We start from the raw sequence: 21,508 nt of genomic DNA on the forward strand, positions 1-21,508 counted from the left end.
TTCTATGTTTGTTTTTAACAATGTTTTTATTGCTTTTTTAATTCTATCATGTTTTTGTAGTTTGTAAGGCCTCCTTGATGTAGTTTTATGTAAAGAGCGGCATATCAATATTTTAATAAATAAATAAATAAACAAATAAATGTATAAATACTCGTTTCCGGTGAGTAGTGCTCCAAACAACACCCTGACTGGGCCATACCTCAGGGAAAGTCTTTTTCAACAGAGATGTCTTCAGTAGGCATAAAGACATTTGGGTACCTAATTTCTATTGGTAATTGATTCCAGAGGGATGGAAATATAGAGAGATACATATCATTTATATGATACGATATGATAGACAAGATATATAGAGATAGATCTGATGTCAAAATTTGTTTAGAAATATATATATGATATAGAGAAAGAAATGAGTACTGTCATAAAAGAAGCCCTGATAATGATTAAAATTTATTATTTATTTATTTTATTTGTTAAATTTTTATACCGCCCCACTAGCATAGCTCTCTGGGTGGTGTACAACAAAGAAATACAAATATATACAATAAAATCCCATAATAAAATACAACAATGTAAGAGAGTAAGAAAACTAAAACAGTTACAGCACATGTTAAAAGTAGATTAAGTTAGATTAAAATGCCTTGGGAAAGAGGAAGGTTTTGACTTGGCACCGAAAAGATAGTAACGTCGGCGCCAAGCACACCTCATCGGGGAGACTGTTCCACAGTTCGGGGGCCACCACTGAGAAGACCCTAGTTCTTGTTACCACCCTCCGAGCTTCTCTATGAGTCGGAACTCGGAGGAGGGCCTTCGATGTAGAACGTAGTGTACGGGCAGGTTCATATCGGGAGAGGCGTTCCAGCAGGTAATAATAAATAAATGATAATAACTCTAGCAACTCCCACTTAAAAACGCATTACCAAAGACAAATATCGGGACAGCTAAAAGTGTATGCGATGTACATTGTTTACAACCAGTGCAATATTGCCATGGTTACTGTGCAGGACCACCAGGGACTACCTCAGGGGGCCTGTGTCTCCCGCCTGGGTGGATGCAGGATTGCAGCCCAGTCAGCAGCAGGGATTTCTGGTGGAGGATAGCTGGGAGGCAAGCCTGCAGTCAGGCAAGACATGCTGTCCTCCTCCTACAGTGGGACCTGAGAAGTCAGCTAAGGAACAGCTGGTGAAAGAAGCCGCTGTTGACAGCAAGGCTTTGGCATTCCTGATAAGCGAGGAAGAAGGGAAGGGGGAGCAGAGAGGAGCCAAAGCCCCCCAGGGAGAAGGTGCTAGCCAGGCTGTAGGATCTAACTGGTGCCCCAAGAAGGAACGGCTAAGTTGCATTCAGTGAGGAAATAGAGGGTGATGTAACACCCTCTCCCTCATAAGCAACTATGAATTGAACAGTCCTGTGATTATGGTTATTTGTGCAAAGAAAGAGAAGGGCTGGCAATAAAAGAGGATCAGACTAACTCATGGAGGATAAGGCTATCAATGGCGAACCCTGATGGCCATGTTCTATTTCCATTGTTGGAAGCAGTATGCTTCTGAATGTGCCTGGGAATGCAAAGAAGGGAGTGCTCTTTGCTCTCCGATCCTGTTTGTGGACTTCCCACAGGCATTTGGTTGGCCACTGAGAACTGGATGTGGAACTAGATGGGCCAGTGGCCTGATCCAGCAGGCTGCTCTTATGTTCTCATGGCTGGGGCATGGACTTTGCCCATTGAAGCCCAACAGTTCTTTGACTTAGTCTTCATGCTTATATGCTCCAGTCCTGCAAGAGACAGCTGAGAAAATAGTTGATATACACCCCAATTCTCCTCTGATCACCACTGAGCCTGATGTTACATTATTCACATACAGGGATATGTATCTTCTTCTGGAATCTCTAAGCAGGATGCAGCAGACATATTGCTGCAATATTTGGCATTCAAACCCTTTTGCCACCCAAATCTTTTCACTCTGTGGCCTTTGCACTCTTCTTCCTCAAGCCTGTTCATACCAAACTGATGTTCCAGTATTTGCATAGGTGAACAAGCAATTCCCACCCAGCCTTGTGACTTCCAGTCAATGGGTATATGCAGTAAATCCCACTCTACCTGGAAACAGAGCTGATCAGAGGCCAAAGTCCAAGCCACGGGATCCACCCGAAGGAAAGCCAGAGGATGGCAAAGTGGAGGAGATAGCAAGCAGGAAAACTGGTAGGTGCACGAGAAAGCTTGCAGGACTGGGAGGGAAAGAAGCAAGCAGACCAGAACAAGCTTACATGAAGAGAGAGAGAGAGAGAGAGAGAGAGAGAGAGAGAGACATTGGGAGCCACTCAGAAAGCCCAAATTCTGGCCTTTGACCAGGCAGTACCAATCCAGGTTTTGGAGGGTTTCCCATCTATATCATGGGTATAGAACTGGATCTGGCTGGCAGGCAGAATCCGATTCCTTACATTTCCCCTTGGGCCAAATTTGACAGTGGGTGCCTCCACCCCCCATCACCTGATGTCACAATGAGGTGAAGGGCCGTGGCTCAGTGGCAGAGCACCTGCCTTGCATGCCAAAGGTCCCGGGTTCAATCCCTGGCATCTTCAGGTCGGTTTGGGAAAGACTTCCCTGCCTGAAACCCCAGAGAGCCACTGCCAGTCAGTGTAGACGATACTGAGCTAGAGGGACCAACGGTCTGACTTGGTATAAGGCAGCTTCTGATGTTCCCATGACCTGCACACTTTGAATCCTGAGAATTGGCTAGTTGTCACCCTGCAGGGCTCTCTGCAAACCTCCCCGTGGCCCAGCTGCCTAACACTGTCTATGCCATCAGGTAGAGGGCAGGTGGGCATGGCTTGGCCAAAAGAACCTATTTGAGGCCATGGGCCAGAGGCTCCCTGCTGCTGAGCTATATCTTCTTAGTGGGGCTTATTGTCTGTCGGTGTGCCTGTGTACACAATAGTTGAGCAGTACCAATCAACAAACAGAGATGGGTAGGGGCAGCTTGTACCTGTGTTGAGTGTAATACGTGAGCCTATTTGAAGTGGGGAAATGAACGAGCTGCAAGAGCAGGGAGGGAAAACAGCAGGGTCAGAGGGATAGTCCCCCCTCAAAATCACATGGGGAGAAAACACAAGGGAACAATGGATATGAAACATAAGAAAGGGTGTTGAACAGAATTCTTGCCATGCCAAAAGTGTACAAAAAGCACTGGAGAACGTAAGAACCCAGCTCCCCGCCTCAAACAAGCTACGTATTGAATTAAACTAGGTGTTTTCTTTGTGTGCGCTCAAGTATGAGGCAGCTGCTCCCTGGAAAGTATGAAGAACTCTTCTATGAATTACAAGCACTGTTTGTCAAAAAGTAAACGTGCATTGGACAATCTCAGGAATCTTGGAATGTGTTTCCATGCATGACACCAAAAAGTGCCTTTCACAATTTTGGTGCATGTGTGAACATTATACAGGCAGGATGCAGTTTTTGTTTGTTTCAGCCCAAGCAGGCTTCAGATTGCCATACCCACTTGCAGAGCAGCGGGGGAAAGCTTTGGGATTATCCCAGTGTGGTCTTCTTCATAAGAAGAGCCTGCTGGATCAGGCCAGTGGCCCATCTAGTCCAGCATCCCGTTCTCACAGTGGCCAACCAGGTGCCTGGGGGAAGCCCGCAAGCAGGACCCGAGTGCAAGAACACTCTCCCCTCCTGAGGCTTCCGGCAACTGGTTTTCAGAAGCATGCTGCCTCTGACTAGGGTGGCAGAGCACAGCCATCACAGCTAGTAGCCATTGATAGCCCTGTCCTCCATGAATTTGTCTAATCTTCTTTTAAAGCCGTCCAAGCTGGTGGCCATTACTGCATCTTGTGGGAGCAAATTCCATAGTTTAACTATGCGCTGAGTAAAGAAGTACTTCCTTTTGTCTGTCCTGAATCTTCCAACATTCAGCTTCTTTGAATGTCCACGAGTTCTAGTATTATGAGAGAGGGAGAAGAACTTTTCTCTATCCACTTTCTCAATGCCATGCATAATTTTATACACTTCTATCATGTCTCCTCTGACCCGCCTTTTCTCTAAACTAAAAAGCCCCAAATGCTGCAACCTTTCCTCGTAAGGGAAATGACAAGGATATGACATCTGAACTCATTCTCTGGGGGTGGATGCTTATGTAGCCAAATTGGCACTGTCACACAAGAGAGAGGAATAGGCAGGCTCAAGGTTAGAAGAATGGCAAAAAGGGCTGAATATGCTTGGTGGCCACACAGTATTGAGTGTCCGTTGGGGGTAAGGATGTCAGAGGAATTTTGTCGAAATGGGAAACAGTACAGGAAATTGCATCAGTTTGTATGTCCATCTGCAAATAGGACTGGGAATCAGGAAGGCAAATAGATTCGTATTTGTTATTGCCATTTCCCCCCCGTATATATATATACCTAAGGGCCAATTCACACTGTACATTTATTCCACGATTATTCCACTTTAAACAGTCATGCCTTCCCTCAAAGAATCCTGGTAAGTGCAGTTTGTGAAGGGTGCTGAGAGTTGTTTCTAGGACACAGACTCTATTCTCCTGAGAAAGCTACAAGAGGGACTGACTGTTAAACCACTCTGAGAAGTGTAGCTCTGTGAGGAGAATAAGGGGTCTCCTAACTATCATCACCCTTCACAAACTCCATTTCCCAGGTTTCCTAAGGGGAAGCCATGGCTGCTTAAAGTGGAATTGTAGTCATAATGATAACTGTTAAGGGCATACGATAGATGGAACCAACTGCCTAAGGAGTTTGTGGCTCTCCAACACTGGAGGCATTCAAGAGGCAGCTGGACAGCCACCTGTCAGGTATGCTTTCAGGGCCAGTTCTAAAGGGCGGCCAGGTTGGGCACTGGCCCAAGGGCCCCAGAGCTACAGGAGCCCCTGAGGGGCCCCTGAGGGGCCCTCCACTGCCCCCCCATGATCCACGCCCCCCGCCCCCCACTTACCTGTCAGACGGGTTTTTAGTATTGCCCTTAATGAAGATGGTGGCCACAGCTTCCCTAAGGTACTGAAGCCACTGCCGCCATCTTAGTTGATGGCAGAGATGTGTGCGAGTAGCACGCGCGTGTGCCATCAACAAAGATGGCGGTGGAGGCTTCATTTCCCCTTAGGGAAGCCACGGCCACCATCTTCAATAAAGGCAATGCTAAAACAGACCTTCATTAAGGGCAATGCTAATGACCAGACAGGTAAGGGGGGCTGTGGGGTGAGGGGGGCCACAGGGGGGCTGTGGGGGCCCCATGGGGGTGGGGGGCCACAGGGGGGTGGGGACGGTGGGGGGGTGCAGGGGGTGGGGTGGCCAGGGGGCGGGGCAAGCTGATGCCCAAGGGACCCCGCATTCCTGGAGCCGGCCCTGTATGCTTTAACTTGGATTCCTGCGTTGAGCAGGGGGTTGAACTTGATGGCCTTATAGGCCCCTTCCAACTTTACGATTCTATGATTCTATAAATAAATGTACTATCATTAACATTTCTCCGCCCCCCCTCCACAATGAATGGTGTAGAATCATGTAACAATAATGTAATTAATTATGTTGTTAAATTTGGCCACAGTGAACAGTGAGCCAAATAATGTTGTCTTTGTGGAATCCAAACTGCAGTGGAATGTAAAAAACACTGCATGTGACGGATATGAGGTGGTATGGAAAACAATGCTTTTTTGCCTTGGGGGAGAGCAAAAACTGGGCAGGCAGAAAAGAGGAAAAATAGATTATTCTGGAAAGAGAGCCAGTGTTGTGTAGTGGTTAGAGTGTTGGACTACGACCTGGGAGACCAGGGTTCGAATCTCCACACAGCCATAAAGCTCACTGGGTGACCTTGGGCCAGTCACTGCCTCTCAGCCTCAGAGAAAGGCAATGGTAAACCACCTTTGAATACCACTTACCATGAAAACCCTATTCATAGGGTCGCCACAAGTCGCGATCAACTTGAAGGCAGTCCATTTCCATTTCATTCCAGAAGAAGGTATGGTGGCTGGCTGGAACTCTGAATACTACAACTTTTTGTTGCAGGCCCCACTTTGGGATTGAAACTGAGCCACAGTCACTTGTGTGCATTTCATTGGTTCTGTGTTTTAGAGGATCCACTCACAAACCAAACTGAAAGGTTACAGAAAAACACAAGTCAGAATGGTTGGGAAGGGTGGGGAAAGCTAGCGATAGAACCCACAGAAAATCATACTTGCACAACCTAACAGCCGGCCCTACCATTAGGCAGTGTAGGGTGGGCTATCATTGGGATAAAGGAGTTATGTTAGCTCTGTATCTGTACCCTAAAGTGAAGACTTTGTTTACACAAGTGTGCATGCTGATCAGGATCCTCATGCAGCTTTAATTCTTTGCTAATCACTGTGATCCCAATTTTAAGTGTGTGTGTGTGTGCGCGTGCTCCATTGAAGCAAAATGGGGTTGTTTTCCTATGCAAATTGATGGCACAGGCATCCTGACTCAAACCAGGAGCACAGGAGTGGGTTAAAGCCCCCTACCCACTAAGTTCCAATGGGGCAAGAGAAGCAGTAGAGCAACCACAATGTAAGCAGAAGGTCCCAGGTTCCATTCGTGGCATCTCCAGGTGGGTCTGGGAGAGACTCCTGCCTGAAACCCAGAGAGCTGCTGCCAGCCAGATGAAAATACTGAGCTAGATGGTCTGATGCTCTGATTAGGTATAAGGCGGCTTCCTGTGTTCCTATGATCCAGACTGGAGCACCTATGCTGGGCAATTTGTGTCAACAAAACTTGCACTTAAAGACATAGGTAGGCAGCTAGCATATCAACTCATTTGGCAGACTTTGGGGGTATCATTGAAGGCAGCCCATTGCCAATTAGTATTTTGAGGGACACCAGATGGGTTTTCTCAGGCTTCGATCCAATGCACACTTACCTGGTAGTAGGGACGGAAAGAGCTGTCAGTTTTGGTTCTTTCAGTTTCTCATTTTTCCAGATTTCCTCATGAACATTCTCCAGCACTTTAGTAGACATTTGTCCTAATAAATACATTTTGTAAGCAATTTTGACTAATATACCTATTTTTGCAAGCCATTTCTCATCATATGATGCATTTTTGTATATTTTCTCTCATATATTCATTTTTATGCATGCTTTCCCCTAACATACGCATTTTTGTAAACATTGGTTGGTGGGAGAACTAAAATGCAAAATTCAGATATGTTTCTCGTATTGTTTCAGAAAGTGTGAATTTGATTCAGCTTGAAATGTGAACCGAATTGAATTTCTCACCCTTCCCTACCTGGTTGTAAGCCCCATTGGGGAACTTACTCTGAGTAAGCATCCATGGGATTGCATTGTCAAGCAGCTGGGTAATCTCTGACTCCCATTCTTTGTGGCAGAGCACATTCTGAGTACGTTGAATCCTTTTTTTTGAGCAACCCTCAGAGCAGGCCTGGTTTGGTTGTGTGATCTGTTTGCTGCTTTCAATTCAACACAAGCATTTTCCAAAGTATAGAAGGGGGTTGGTTTGTGTGTGTATGTGTGGAATAATCTCATTGGTGGCCAATATTCTAGCCATTAAGTGTATTTTTTCATGTTAGCCTAACAAACACAAAGTCTGATGTAATCCACCAGGAGAACACACAGCCTGAGTATCATTTATGTTTCAGAGCATTTGTCGCAGCTGGGCACAAAGGAATAATCTGATTGTGCCTCCAACAGCAAGAAGGGATTGTGATTGAAGGATGCCTTCTATTTAAAACCAAGGCTTTGCAAAGCCTATTGAACTTCCCATCAGAGTCACCTCTGATGCATACACTCTCAACACAAAGCAGCCCCACCGTCACCATTCAAGGGCTAATTTAGTATCAAACGGCCAATATTGCCAATGTGCAAGATTACAAAAATCGCAAGTTCGCCCAACCTGGGAGAGGGAGGGAAAAAATAAATAAAAGATTAAGATGAAGAGAAAGAGAGAACTTCTCAGGCGAGTTGCCTGAGATGAAAGAGGGTATGAATCTGAATTGGGGTTATATGGTTCCTTTTATTTTTTAAAAAAACCTAGCTGTTGTTATTTTGGGGAGGGGAAGCCACTTTTTCTTAGAGTGCCTGAGATGGAAGAAACCTAAATAGGTGCCAATTGGTAAAAGCACATTAGATTAGATTATCCTGGAGGTAGGGATGGAAGAATCTGTCAGTTTTGATTATCTCAGTTTCCCATTTTTTCCAATGTTAAATTCAGTTGTTTTTTTAAAAAAGTCATCATGAAAGTTCTTCAGCGTAGTGAACTTCTAATAAACACATTTTTGTGTTCATCTTTGACTAATATGCACATTTTTGCAAGGAATGTCTTATAACATAATGTATTTCTGTACATTATTTTCACGAATGCATTTATTTTTATGTATGCTTCCCCCAATATATGCATTTTTGTAAACATTCTTTGGCTGGAGAACTGCATTGCAAAATTCGGATATGTGCAAAATTCAAAGGTTGGTTGGGTTCGGTTCTCATTTTGATTTGGAAAGTGAAAAAATGATACACTCGACCTTAAACGTGAACGGAATTGAATTTATCCCCCATCCCTACCTGGAGGTCAAATGGAAGAATGCCTGTGTGCATGCACACACACATGTTGTCTCTCTTACACACAGCTGTTAAGCAGAAGGTTTCCTCAATATGTATTCTGAGACCTCAATATATATTCTGAAACTGAGAAAACTCATACAGGTGATAAGGGTAATGAGGATGCCATGTGAGAAATATCATTGAGGGGATGTTTGCAGCATCCAAGTCTCCATGGTTGATCCTGAACACAAGTTTCCTCTGGTTGACCTCTGACAAATTATAGCTCTGTTGCCCCTTGTCTCCAAGTCATGGGCTATAAAGTGTTCAAACCAACACCCGCTCAAGGCTGCTCTAGAGGTCTGCCACTTGCGGTCAGCTGCCCATTTCCACATTTTGCAATTGCAATCGGACTTGCAATCAGACTCCTATTGTAAGGCAGGGGAGTGCAGCTTGGCTGCTTTAGGATTTAAAAGTAGGAGTGTTGTGGAATTTTGTTTTTTGTTTTTTTCTGTTTTTATAAAGTTTTGTGAAACTTCCTCCTGGGAGGCAAAATGGCCCTTGAAGTGTAAGGAAGGTAACAGACAGATTTCTGGTGGTGAGACTTTTAAAGAACCAGCTGGATGTGGAACTGACTTTTTGAATTTTTATGAAAATCTGTCCCACCCTTTAAAAAAAAAAATCTGCTGTGAGTCTGGATGGCATGGTGAAGATCTGGTTCTGTTTATGCTGCTAAAGCCTGGGTCGCGTATTGGATAACGGGGTTTTAAAAATCATTTTGACCCTGCTTTTCTTTTTGATAGCATCATTTTATTGTTACAACTTGTTGATTATATTTGAATTGATGTTGTGCAATGCTTTTTTTAAAAAAAGTAATGGCTGTGTTTTAATATCTGAAGTCTATTGTTAGCTATTTGTAGCACAGTGCATAGCGGAAATGCAGCATATAAGCTAAATGAAACATGTAATCCTGTTTGCAGAATTTCCAGGGACCTATCCGAAGTGGGGAAAGAACTTTGTTTGATTTAAGCATACAAGAGGAGATCCTCTTTGTATGTCTGTCTGTCTCTCTCTCTGTGTGTATATATGTGTGTGTGTGTTTATATTTTCTCTGAATCCATTAAGGGGTGTGTGGGAGAGGGACAGAAGGGACTTCATTTATATGTTAATATTAGCCCAGCACCCTGACTAAACTGACAGAACTATTTCATGGGAAGCTGACAAATTTTGTCAGCCAGGCTATACTTCCAAGGCTCAATGGCTGCAATAATCTTGATTAGCAAAACAATTGGGTCCCACAGGAACCCTGCTGTTTCAAAACCCCTGACTCTCAGGTTACAGTTTGCTAATGCGATGAATCCAGAGGAGCCAAGATCCAAGAGTCTTGGAGAGCGAGAGAAAATATATGCATAAATGCCTCAAAAGGAGCTGAATTTAGGCAAATGAAGGGAACTATTTGGGCCCTTGGACAAAAGGGGTTAATTTGATTGACCATGTCTCCATAGTCTTATGATAATAATTTACTTAACAAGCGCAAGAGGCAAGCAATGCCCTGGAAACAGGTGGAATTAACAGAAGTTTGGTCAGGGAAGGGGGAAGTCTCTGGGGTGCTGATGTGTGGGAATTTGTAGGTAAGAAAGCAAGGGGTGTAATAATTATTGCTTTTAGTGCCGGTTCATACTCAGATACTACAAAAAAACTTAAACAGTGACTTATGCAAACTTGCTTCTTTAAATGACAACCCACCATTTTTATTAGCTTGTTCCAATGCTAATTAAGCCTTTGGAAATTATGTGTTTGTGTGCCATAGGGACTAGACTCACTTGCAAAGCTTATTTTCCATTTTACTTTAAGGTCTGGTGTTATATGTTTGCAAGTGTACATCTGGCTGAAATCCGGTACCCACTTATCTGGGAGTAAATCAGTAAATGCAGTAAAAAAGAAAAGAAAGAAACTAGGAGGAGGAAAAAAGCAAACTCAGGCACTAATTCTTTTATACAAAATTTTATAAGTGTTCTTTCTAAAGAGTGGGGTAGGATGTAGAAAGCAAGCTGTGCAATTCCATAACAGAAATGGGAGAATGACCTTCATTACATGTCCATGTCAATGTGTGTGTGCGTGCGTGCATGCGTGTGTGGCTGCATGCGTGCTTATTGGCTGTTCACTGGCTCTCAGAAACATACAGTTCACATTTTTGTTAGACACTCTCCAGAATGGATGGGCCGTAAAAGATTGGGGCCTCCTGGCCAATCCTCTTCTCCAAAATCAAGTTTCCAGAAAAACCTACAGTAGACAAGAGGCTTTGAACAAAGGGTTAGAATAATTTGATGCACAATTTCAAAGGCAAGATAATAGATTTGGTTGTGTTCCAAACCTCTTCCACTCGATGAACACCAAGGACAATGTTTAGTTATAGATTAATAATCCAGAGGACAAATAGTTCTGAGCAAATTGTGGAAAAACATAAAACCACAATATTAAGCAAAGTGAAGTGCAAAGGCCAGGCTGCATTTACTAATCATTCGTAGAGTTACATCTTCCATCAGCCCACCCTCCCCCACCATTTGAAAGTGATGACACAAACTATTCTTCATAAACCATTGAACTTTGCAACACAAATATCAAGGTGAATTGCTCTGAATCATAGAGGCTGTGAAGAATAATGAAATGTAAACCCAGCTATGGTACATGCAGTTCCCAAACAAATAAGGGGTGACCAGATCACATCTGTTTGATCAACAAGAAAATGGACAGGATAATTTGGTAACAGTTAAAAAGTGGCCATGTTTTCCACTCTGCTCTGTGACCTTAAAAGAAAAACTGGGACAAGATTTATTGTATTTGTTGAGACAATAGCAGGTTTATTACTTTATATCCAGTAATGTCCCACACCTCAGCAATTCTGTTTGTCTCTCTGCTTTTCTCGAACCCCCTTTCCACAGCAGGTTGGATGAACTAGCAACATAGGGAGCTGCCTTATTCCAAGTCAGACCATTGGTCCAGCTAGCCTAGCGTTGTGTACTCCAGGGGTTTCCAAACTGTGGCCTGTGGATCACCAGTGGTCCACAAGTTTCATTCTGGTGGTCCACGACATGCCTGCATTAAATGTTCATATTGATTTTCAGTTGTATTTGCATTGCTTCTTTGATTTTATTTTTTTGTATTACAATTTGAATTCCATATAATGCATACAATGTCAGATATAAAATAAAGGATAAAAATGCAATTAGAAAGCATGCAGCATCTAGCATGGTGTGTTACAGTTGCTACCAGAGGCAGAAAAATCATTAAGTGGCCCACCAAGACCCTCATCAATTCTCAAGTGGTCTGTGGGGGAAAAGGTTTGGGAACCATTTGGTCTACTCTAACTGAACTCGAGACCTTCTGTTAGAAAGTGAAAAGGGAAGAAGATAATAGATTGTGTTCAGCAATGTCTGGGGGACCTACATTCTTTCTTTGGGAACAACAGCCTCCCTCCCCCGCCGAAAAATATCTCACTAGGGATATCCTAGATTATTTTGGATGGAAATATCCGTCCATTTTGGATCTCTCAGTTTCTCATTTGTCCAATCTTAAATTCACCTCTCCACATTTCTACAGCAATTTGTGATTTTTTAAATGAAAATTCTCTGCCCTTTTAGTGTTAATTTATCCTAATCAACACATTTTAGTAGGCGGTTTTGACTAATGCACACATTTTTGCGAGCCTTTCCTCCTCATATACTGCATTTTTGTATGTTATTTCCCCTCATATATCCATTTTTATGCACACTGTTCCCTAACATATGCATTTTTGTAAACATTGTTTGGCTGGTGAACTGCATTGCAAAATTCAAAGAAGTGTGAATTTCAAAAGCTGGCTCTGTTTCTGTTCACATGTTGTTTCGGAAAGAGCAAATTTGATAGAGTCAGCTTGAAGTGAGAACTGAACAGAAATTCTCACCCATCCCCACACTAGGGATTTTGGGGCTAAGGGGCCCATTAACTCATGGCCAACCTTCTAGGGGTAGTGCACATTAAAGCAAGTTTGGCCGAGGCAGAAAAGTGGGTCATTCATTTTAATTACATGCAGAATAGCTTTCAAGAGGCAGAAGCACAGGAAGACCTAATCACAATTTTGCTTGAGAAGCCCACTTGCCTGGGAGTAGCGATGGGCCAGAAATTTGATTCAGTTCACATTTCAAGCCGAATCTATCCGATTCACACTTTCCAAAACAATATGAGAACCAAACGTATGTATTTTGAACCCATCCTTCAAAAGTCGCACTTATTCAAATTTTGTGACACAGTTCACCAACCACAAAATGTTTTTAAAAATACGTATGTTAGGGGAAAGTGTGCATAAAAATGAATACATGAGTGAAAATAACATGCAAAAAGGCATGAAATGATGAGAAATCATTGCAAGAATGTGTACATTAGTCAAAACTGCCTGCAAAAATGAGTTTAATGGGAGAAATTCATGCTAAAATGCTGGGGAATTTTCATGAGGATTTTTTAAAAATTAAAAAATCACAAATTGCTGCAGAAATGTGGAGAACTGAATTTAAGACTGGTAAAATGAGAAAGTGAGAGAACCAAAATTGACAGATCTTTCCATCCTTAACTGGGAGGAAGTCCAATTCAACTCAGCAGCTCTTACTCCTAAACAGAATATACTGTATATATAAAATATAAAGGCCAGCAAAACCACCTGCTCATTGCTCCCAGGCAGCCCTACTGGCCTTTGGAGTTACTACTTTGATGTCTCCATATGGGTACGGGCGCCATCCTCTTTCTCTTTTGTTTTTGTTTTTTTTTGCTCTGTTGCTAAACCCCCTCTGCATACCGCTTACCATGAAAACCCTATTCATAGGGTCACCATAACTAGGGATCGACTTGAATGCAGTCCATTTCCATTTTTATTGTGGGAAGGGGGTTGGATGTTTTCTGTGGATGACCGTGGGCAACAATTCTGGCCACTCAGGGTGAAACCTGTGTGGGTTGGATAGTGGGGGTGAAAAGTGTTAAATTGCTCAAGCCTGTTGGCACAGGCAACATGCATTATATCAGGAAAAATTGCTTTGCAAAAATGGTTTATTAGCCAGAATTGCATACAAACAGATGCATATTAGGAGAAATGCACACTAAAACATTGGATTTTCATGAGGACTTTTTTAAAAAAGAAGAAAAGAAATCACAAGCTTGATGTGAAAATATGGAGAACTGATATTAAGAATGGACAAATGATAGAGAGAAGGCAAAATGGACAGATTCACCCATCCCTAAATAGATTAACACAGCTGCCTAAATGTTTGGACTCTCCTTGAGGGCATGACTATGGAGGGTGGCTTGGTGATCTCCTGTACTTCAAGTTTTACCTTTCCATCACTAGAGGCAGCTGTCTTGATGGCAGTTAGAAAGGTTACAAAATGTGCTCAGTGTAACCCCTCTCCTCCCTTGCCAATTATTAGTGGTAGTCCAGGAGAATATTCTCCAGCCCCAGGCTGAAAAAGTTTGCCACAAGTTCTTGGAAAATCCTGTATTTGTTCCCCCCCCCCTTATAAGATCTGAAGTTTTTTGGGGGGGGGGGTCAAGCTTACCAAAGTCTGAGGGTTTGCTAACTCTTGTTCCAGATCTGGAACATTCCAGACCCACTCTATGTTATCATTATGAACTTTGTGTTATCAACTTATTAACTTTTTGCAACATGTAGAGGATTCCCCCCCCCAAGGTTCCAAGCTGATGGTCTCTTCAAATTCATAGTGAAGCATGAATTGAACCAAACATTGCTCAAAAGGTGAGTCATTCATTAATCATAAACAAAACATCCCTGGCATTGTGGACAGATCAGCACATCATGTAAAAAGTTAAACGGTTGCACAAGGTTTTAAAATTTAATATTAACTATATTATGTTTCTGTGTGATTTCTGAGAATTGGGTTTTTTTTAAAAAAAAAGGTTTTCAGCATTATTTTCTACAAATAGAAGTGAAGAAGGAGTTTTTAACAGGATCAGAATATCATCTTGATTGAGCTATATTTTTTACATTGACATTTCTCTCTAATTTAGAAATATAGTTAAAATATATGAAAACATTTTCCCTTTAAAAATATCTTGCTCAGTCTCTAGTTCTGTTCCCTGAGTACTCAGTAGCACTTCACATAACATTAGTTCAGTTATTCATATAACATTATTATAAGCCAGGCCTGTTGTTATTCCCACATAGCAGACAGGAAAGCTAATCCTGAAAAACAGCTTGATTAAGGCCATCTAGTGAAGTCACTGATAACAAAATAAGGGATTTCCCATCACACTCCCCACACTCTTTCATTAAAAATAGAAGTTTACAAACTCACTGTGAAAAGTATCACCCTATAGCAATCTGAGTCCACTTCCCTTTAAGTTTAGATGTGTGTCACTCTGGGGTTCATTCTATCTTTGCTGCTATCCATCTCAGCCAGGGGAACACAGGAAAGCTTATACCAATGGTCTATCTAGCTCCGTAGTGTCTGCAGTGACTGGCAGGAAACATTCACTCAGGAAACATTCCCAGCCCTGCTTGGAGATGCCAAAGATTGAACCTGGGACCTTCTGTATGCAAAGCAGAGGCTGTACCACTGAGCTACACCCCTTCCCTGTCTCTTAACCTGCTTCAGAAGCAAAATACTACTACTACTGATAATAAAAAAATCCCTTGAAACACTTTATTTTCCCATCGAGGAGAGGCCTGGTAAGAGCTTCTCTTGTCTCTAGAAATCTGCATCTGTTGTCAATCACCTCCTTCTCAAAGTTGAGAGGAGGGTTTTTTTGTGCTTCAGAAGGTGGGGGTGACACTCATTCCTCCTGTGACCATTCAGAGAAGGAGATCACAAGGGCCATAGCTCAGTGGTAGAGTGCCTGCATTGCATGCAGAAGCTCCCAGGCTCAGTCCCCAACATCTCCAGGTAGGGCTGGGAATATCTCTTGCCTAAAAAGCCTTGAGAGACATTGCCAGTCGGTCTAGCCTCTACTGAGTTAGATGAACCATTGGGATAAGGCAGCAGCAAAGACACAGCAAACCCCAGCGCGAGCCAGATCTAAACTCGAAGGGAAGCCTGGAGAGGTATGAAATATAAAGTAATATCTAAAGGACAATCAATTAATCAATAAAGACAAGCTCTACCATCTAAGGAGATTCTGATGGGGAAGGGAGTCTTGCACATCTGTTGACAGTGAGAGCTGTAGTGGGCAGGCATGGCCGCACTTGCCGCACTGCCCAATATGTAAAGGTTCAGACACCCCTAGAATCCCCCCCAAGTGCTCTCAAGAAAAATTAGCAACAAATTGGTGAAACTGATGTGAGTCAAGAGCAGCTTCTAATTACAAGACAGTAGGAGGAGAGGGAAAAAGGAGATGCCCTCCTATTTTGTTCTCTCTGAGCATGCTACGGGGAAGAGATTAGGAGGCTGCACAGGGCTGCATTAGCCAGACGTGCACCAGAATGTATAGCTGTGGCTAGAGATGGGGAAATCTGTCAATTCTGGCTTCTCATTTTTCCAGTCTTAAATTCAGTTCTCCACATTTCCGCCTCAGTTTGAAAATCCATGAAAATTCAATAGCATTTTAGTGCAAATTCCTCCTAATATACATATTTTAAAGTATGTAAGTTTGCGTAATATACACATTTTTGCAAACCATTTCCCCATACATAATGATTTTTTGTATGTTATTTTACATACATGTATGATACAGACACAGACACCTTGTGCACCTGCATGCCAAACCCCACACACACACTCATGGACTCCCAACTTTCCCTATGAGACTTCCAAATACAGACACACACCAGCACCCCAAAACATATACACAGGGAATCCCAAATACACACACATGGACACAACAAAGGCAACTCCCCAAACACCCCCCAACCCAAGGCAACTCCCAAAATGGCCTCCCAGCCACTTGCTGCCACCCTATTGAGGCAGCTCATTGGCTTTTCGCCTGCCCAAGCTGCCTCAGCTGCCCTGCCTCAACTGCCTACTTGCCTCCCACATTGTCGCTGCCACTGGTTTACTTGCCCACCCGCCCTGACTCACTCCCGCCTGCCCTGACATTTGCCCACTAACCCCCTCGCCTGCTTGCTGCTGACGCATGCTCACTCCCTCGCCTGCCGACCGTCCTTGCTTCCCTCACTCCCTTGCCCCTCTTGCCTGCCGCCCTGCCATTGCACCTCACCCCCATGCATGACGGCATGGTGCATTACAAAAAAGATTATATAGTTAGATAAGTATATGCATATTATAAACTCTTTATCTACTATATCTGCATTTTTGTACACCTTTCTTGGTTGGAGAACTGCATTGCAAAATTTGGAGAAGGGCAAATTCCGAAGGATGGCTGTGTTTCAGTCGATGTATTGTTTCAGAAAGTGAGAGTTAGAGAGGTTCACCTTTAAATGGGAAGCGAATTGGATTTTTCTCCCACCCCATGTACAGGGCTGCAGTAGCCAGGTATGCGGCATGGTATGTAGCTGTGGCCTTATGCATTTCCTTTTCCTGCTCCCTACCTTGCTCAAATCATACCTTCAAGTCCCGGAGGGCTGCTGAGATGTATGTCCCCCTCCTCCGGCCACACACATACACACTCAAACCAACCCCCTCAACCTCCCCCCACATAAATCTTTAGCTACCTAATCTGTGTGCCATGCGATATAATAATCAAAAAGCAATGTTATCTCCACAGAACCCACACAAAACACTTTAGCCAGGGAGGGGGGGGACAGAACAGATAACCTCAGACATTAATAGGAGAAAATCTGCTCAAATCAAAGTAGTCTCTCCTCCCCGATTTTTTCCTTTCTTTCATAATAGCCTTTCATTCTTTATGATTTTGTCTTTGAAAGCTCCTTCAGTAGATGACAGTCGATATTGTTCTTCTATCCTGCTAGAGACAGCAGCAGGGTGGGGTGGGGGGAGATAGAGGGAAGAAAAGTAAAGAAAAACCAAGTATTGAAGAGCTTCTCTCTGCAACTTTTTAAAAATATAATTAATATATACAACTGTGTCGTGCAAGGTATGTTATAATGAAGTACAATTAAGAGGTGTTTGTTCCTGTCCCACGCTGGCGATGACTATAATTTCCCCGCCTGTTTAGAAGTTACCCATTATCATTACATTTCATGCATCTCTTTCTTGATCTTTATAAAAGGAATAATGCACCTGATTTTGTTTATTTCCAATTAAAATACCAAACAAACACACGTTCAGAGGAATAAAAAAAGAGAGAGGAGGAATCTGATATTTTGATACCATCAACTTTTAATTATATTCCTCAGCCATTGTTTCTAACATCCGTCACTAAGCTGCTTTTTCTTTGAACTGGGATGGATCCAGTGGAATTGTTCATGGTGATGATGATGATTGGTCAGAAACATCTGCAGGAACATTGGAAGCTACCTAATACTGTGCCAGACCAATTGGTCCATCTAGCTCAGTATTGTCTACGCTGACTGGCAGCAGCTCTCCAGGGTTGCAGATAGGGGACTCCTTCCCAGCCCGATCTGGAGTTGCTGGGGATTGAACTGGGGATCTTCTGTGTGTGCAAGGCAGATGCTCCACGACTGAGCTACGACCCTGTCCCAGGAAAGGAGGGTTGTGATTTAATATGGTTGGGGACGCATCACCACACTGAATGATTCAGTCCTGTAACTGGAAGGCTTGCAACAGTGGCTCAAGTCATAACAGAAGTGCTCCAGCCCACTGAGATGGTCCCGTTCAGAGGCAGGCCAACCTTAGTACAGGCCTTTAAAAAGAGTCACTGTTTCTCTGCCTCAATGCAAGCCTTTTGGGATCCTCATGCCAAAGGTGGGTGGGGCCAAAACAAAAAGTAGGTGGGGATTACAGTGTGATGGGTGTGGCCTACACCTGCCCTTTTGGCTAACCCAAACCTCATTAAGCCTGCTTTACTAGTGTAAGGGTTGAGGTTGTTTTTCCCTTGGTAAGCTGATATCAGCTGCCCCTGACAATGCCACTAGTCTTAGGCTTCCTAAATTGTGGTCTGTTAATTTGGTACAAAGATGCTTCTTTGCCAGTGACAGTTTTAAGAAAAAAAATGCTTGCAGCAGTACATAGTTCCAACAGTGATGCCATCTAAAGGCATGGAAATGGCTCCGAATCGATGCAGCAATTGCAGAAATCCAGAACAGAACCTGTGTTGTGCATACACAGCCTATGGTTAAACTATGGAACTCACTTCCACAAGAAGCACTGATGGCCACCAACTTGGATGGCTTCCAAAGATGATTAGAGACATTCATGGAGGATAGGAATGGAAGGATCTGTCGATTTCAGTTCTCTCAGTTGTCATGTTTCCAGTCTTAATTTCAGTTCAGCTGGTGATTCTTGTATTTAAAAAAACCTCATTAAATTTATCAGCATTGTGATTTGAATTTCTCCTAATTAAAAACATCTTTAGACTCAGTTTTGACTAATGCACACATTTTTTGCAAGCAATTTCACCTAACATTTTGATGTCACTCTCACCAATATATTCAATTTTATGCACAACTTTTATAAACATTGTTTGGTTGGAGAACAGCACAGCAAAATTTGGATGTGTGAATTTTGAAGAATAGCTGTGCTTCACTTTGCACTTTGCTTTGGAAAGCATGGATTTGATAGATTCAGCTTTTAAATGCAACTGAAATGGATGTCTCCCCATCCCTAATGGAGGATAAGGTTACTCGTGGCTATAAGCCATGATGGTGATGTTCTTTCTCCACCACTGAAGGCAGGATGCCTCTCAACACCAATTGGTGGGAATTGCAAAGAGGGAGAATGATATCGCACTCTGGTCCTGCTTGCGGGCTTCCCAGTGGCATCTGTTGGGCCTTTGAGAGAACAGGATGCTGGGTGTATTTACTCTGCAGTTCACTGATGCTTTGCAGTTCTGTTGGTTCACACTGATAATTTCTTCAGTTCCCTGCCCTGCTTTAATGGGTGGAATGATGGCAGATTGTCCCCCCCCCAGCTGACAGAATTGAACCAGTGTCAATGACCTAGGGTGAGAATTTGTCATTCTTGTGGAGAGGCTTTTCACCCCTCTCTTGGGCTGTGCTTGCCTGCAGTCAGGTGTGCCTCAATGTAAGTGACTGCAACCTGTATGCTACTGAAGGAAGCTGTCTTCCCCACTTCCATTGGGCATGAGAATGAGTGTAGGAAGATTCAGACAACCATGTGCTGAAAAATGTGTGTGAGTGAGTGTGTGAGTGAGTGAGTGAGAGAGAGAGAGAGAGAGAGAGAGGTGTAACAAAGCTATACAGGCTCTACCACACTCAGTGGCTGTGCCCTTCTTTAGGGAAAGGGGTGTAACTCAATAGTAGAACTTCTACATTGCATGCAACAGGTCCCAGGTTCAGCCCCAGCATCACCAGGTAGGACTGGGAGAGACTGCAACTCTGGTGAGTTGTTACCAGTCAATGTAGACAGTAGATGGACCAATGGCCTGACTCAGTATAAGGAGTCAGTGTTATAGGATTGGGGGGGGTTAAGATGGATGATGTCTATGAGTTCCCTTTCCAGCCCGGTTTGGAATCTGTACAAGTAGAGTTGTAGAGAGAAACCTGCTCTACTGGTTGATCAAGTCAACTTTCAAAAGTAAATCACTCTAGCCTGGACTGTCTCTTTGTTTGATGAGTGGTCAATCTGCATATCCAAAGGGATGTGGCCAATAAAGATCCTGTTGCTGCTGGAATTCTTTCAGGAGAGAGCATCCCCACCCCATCCTGGAGCCAAGAAGAGGCTTGTGTTGTTTTGTCTCCTCTTGCGGTGCTGGTAGCCCTGGAAGTCTCATACCATTTGGAGATTGGGGCATACTACACTGTGTTGCTGTGCTGTCTAGGTGTTCAGTTAGGATGTGAAAGGACATGCAGCTATAAGGGTGTACTGCTCCTCGATGAAATGAGGCTTTCCAATGAGGTTTGCATCCTTGCCAAAAGATATGAATCCCTTTGCTTATTTCAGATTTTGGAATGGGGATTGCCGTGCATGGGAAGCATTATTTGAGAAGGTTTAAAAGCTGCCTTTTCTGACATACACAAAATTAAGTGGTGCCCCCTAACCACACACACACACCGGTGTATTTGTAGTTTCTTTATACCTCATAACTATAGTATGCTATGAATGTTGGTCAGAAAATTACGGTAGCCAAATGTGAATGACATTTGATATGGATGGATGAGGAATTGTTATTTTTGCAAATTTCTATATGAATTGACCTGATCTCTACCCTCAGCCTAATAGATAGAACCACAGCTATCATTCTTAATTCACATATATATTAGGGGAACATGTGCATAAAAATGTATATACTGGTGAACCTAACATACAACATTATATGAGGGGTAATTGTGCACACACAAAAAGTATATGAGGAAAAATGTACCCTAAATGCTGACACATTTTCATGATCTTTTTTAAAAAATATTAATTCACAAACTGATGTTGAAGTGTGGCAAATTTAAGGCTGCAAAAATTAGAAGTTGAGAGAAACCAAAACTGACGGACTTGCCCATCTCTACTAATGGATCCAAACTAATAGGGCAATTCTAATCATGTCTATTCAGAGAAGTAAGTCCTATTGAATTCAGTGGGGCTTACTATCAGGTAAGTAAGGTTAGGACTGCAAACTTAGTTATCAACCAGTTTTCACACTTCCCAAATGTTCTCTGATGAAGTTCTTGCTTCAAACACACATACACACATTTATAAATATGCATTATGAGAGAAAATATATTTAAAATAATATTTCAATATGCATTTAATGGAAATATATATTTTTTTAAAAAATGAAGATTAATGCAGAAATAAGGAATGGGGATAAATTTGATTCAGTTTTCATTTCAAGCTGAATCTATCAAATTCACAATTTCCGAAACAATATGAGAAATGAAACACAGCCATCCTTCGAAATCCGCACTTACTCAAATTTTGTGATGCAGTTCGCCAGCCAAACAATGTTGACAAAAATGCATATGTTAGAGGAAACTATG

The sequence above is a fragment of the Rhineura floridana genome, chromosome 13 (assembly GCF_030035675.1).
Source record: "Rhineura floridana isolate rRhiFlo1 chromosome 13, rRhiFlo1.hap2, whole genome shotgun sequence".
NCBI lineage: Eukaryota > Metazoa > Chordata > Lepidosauria > Squamata > Rhineuridae > Rhineura > Rhineura floridana.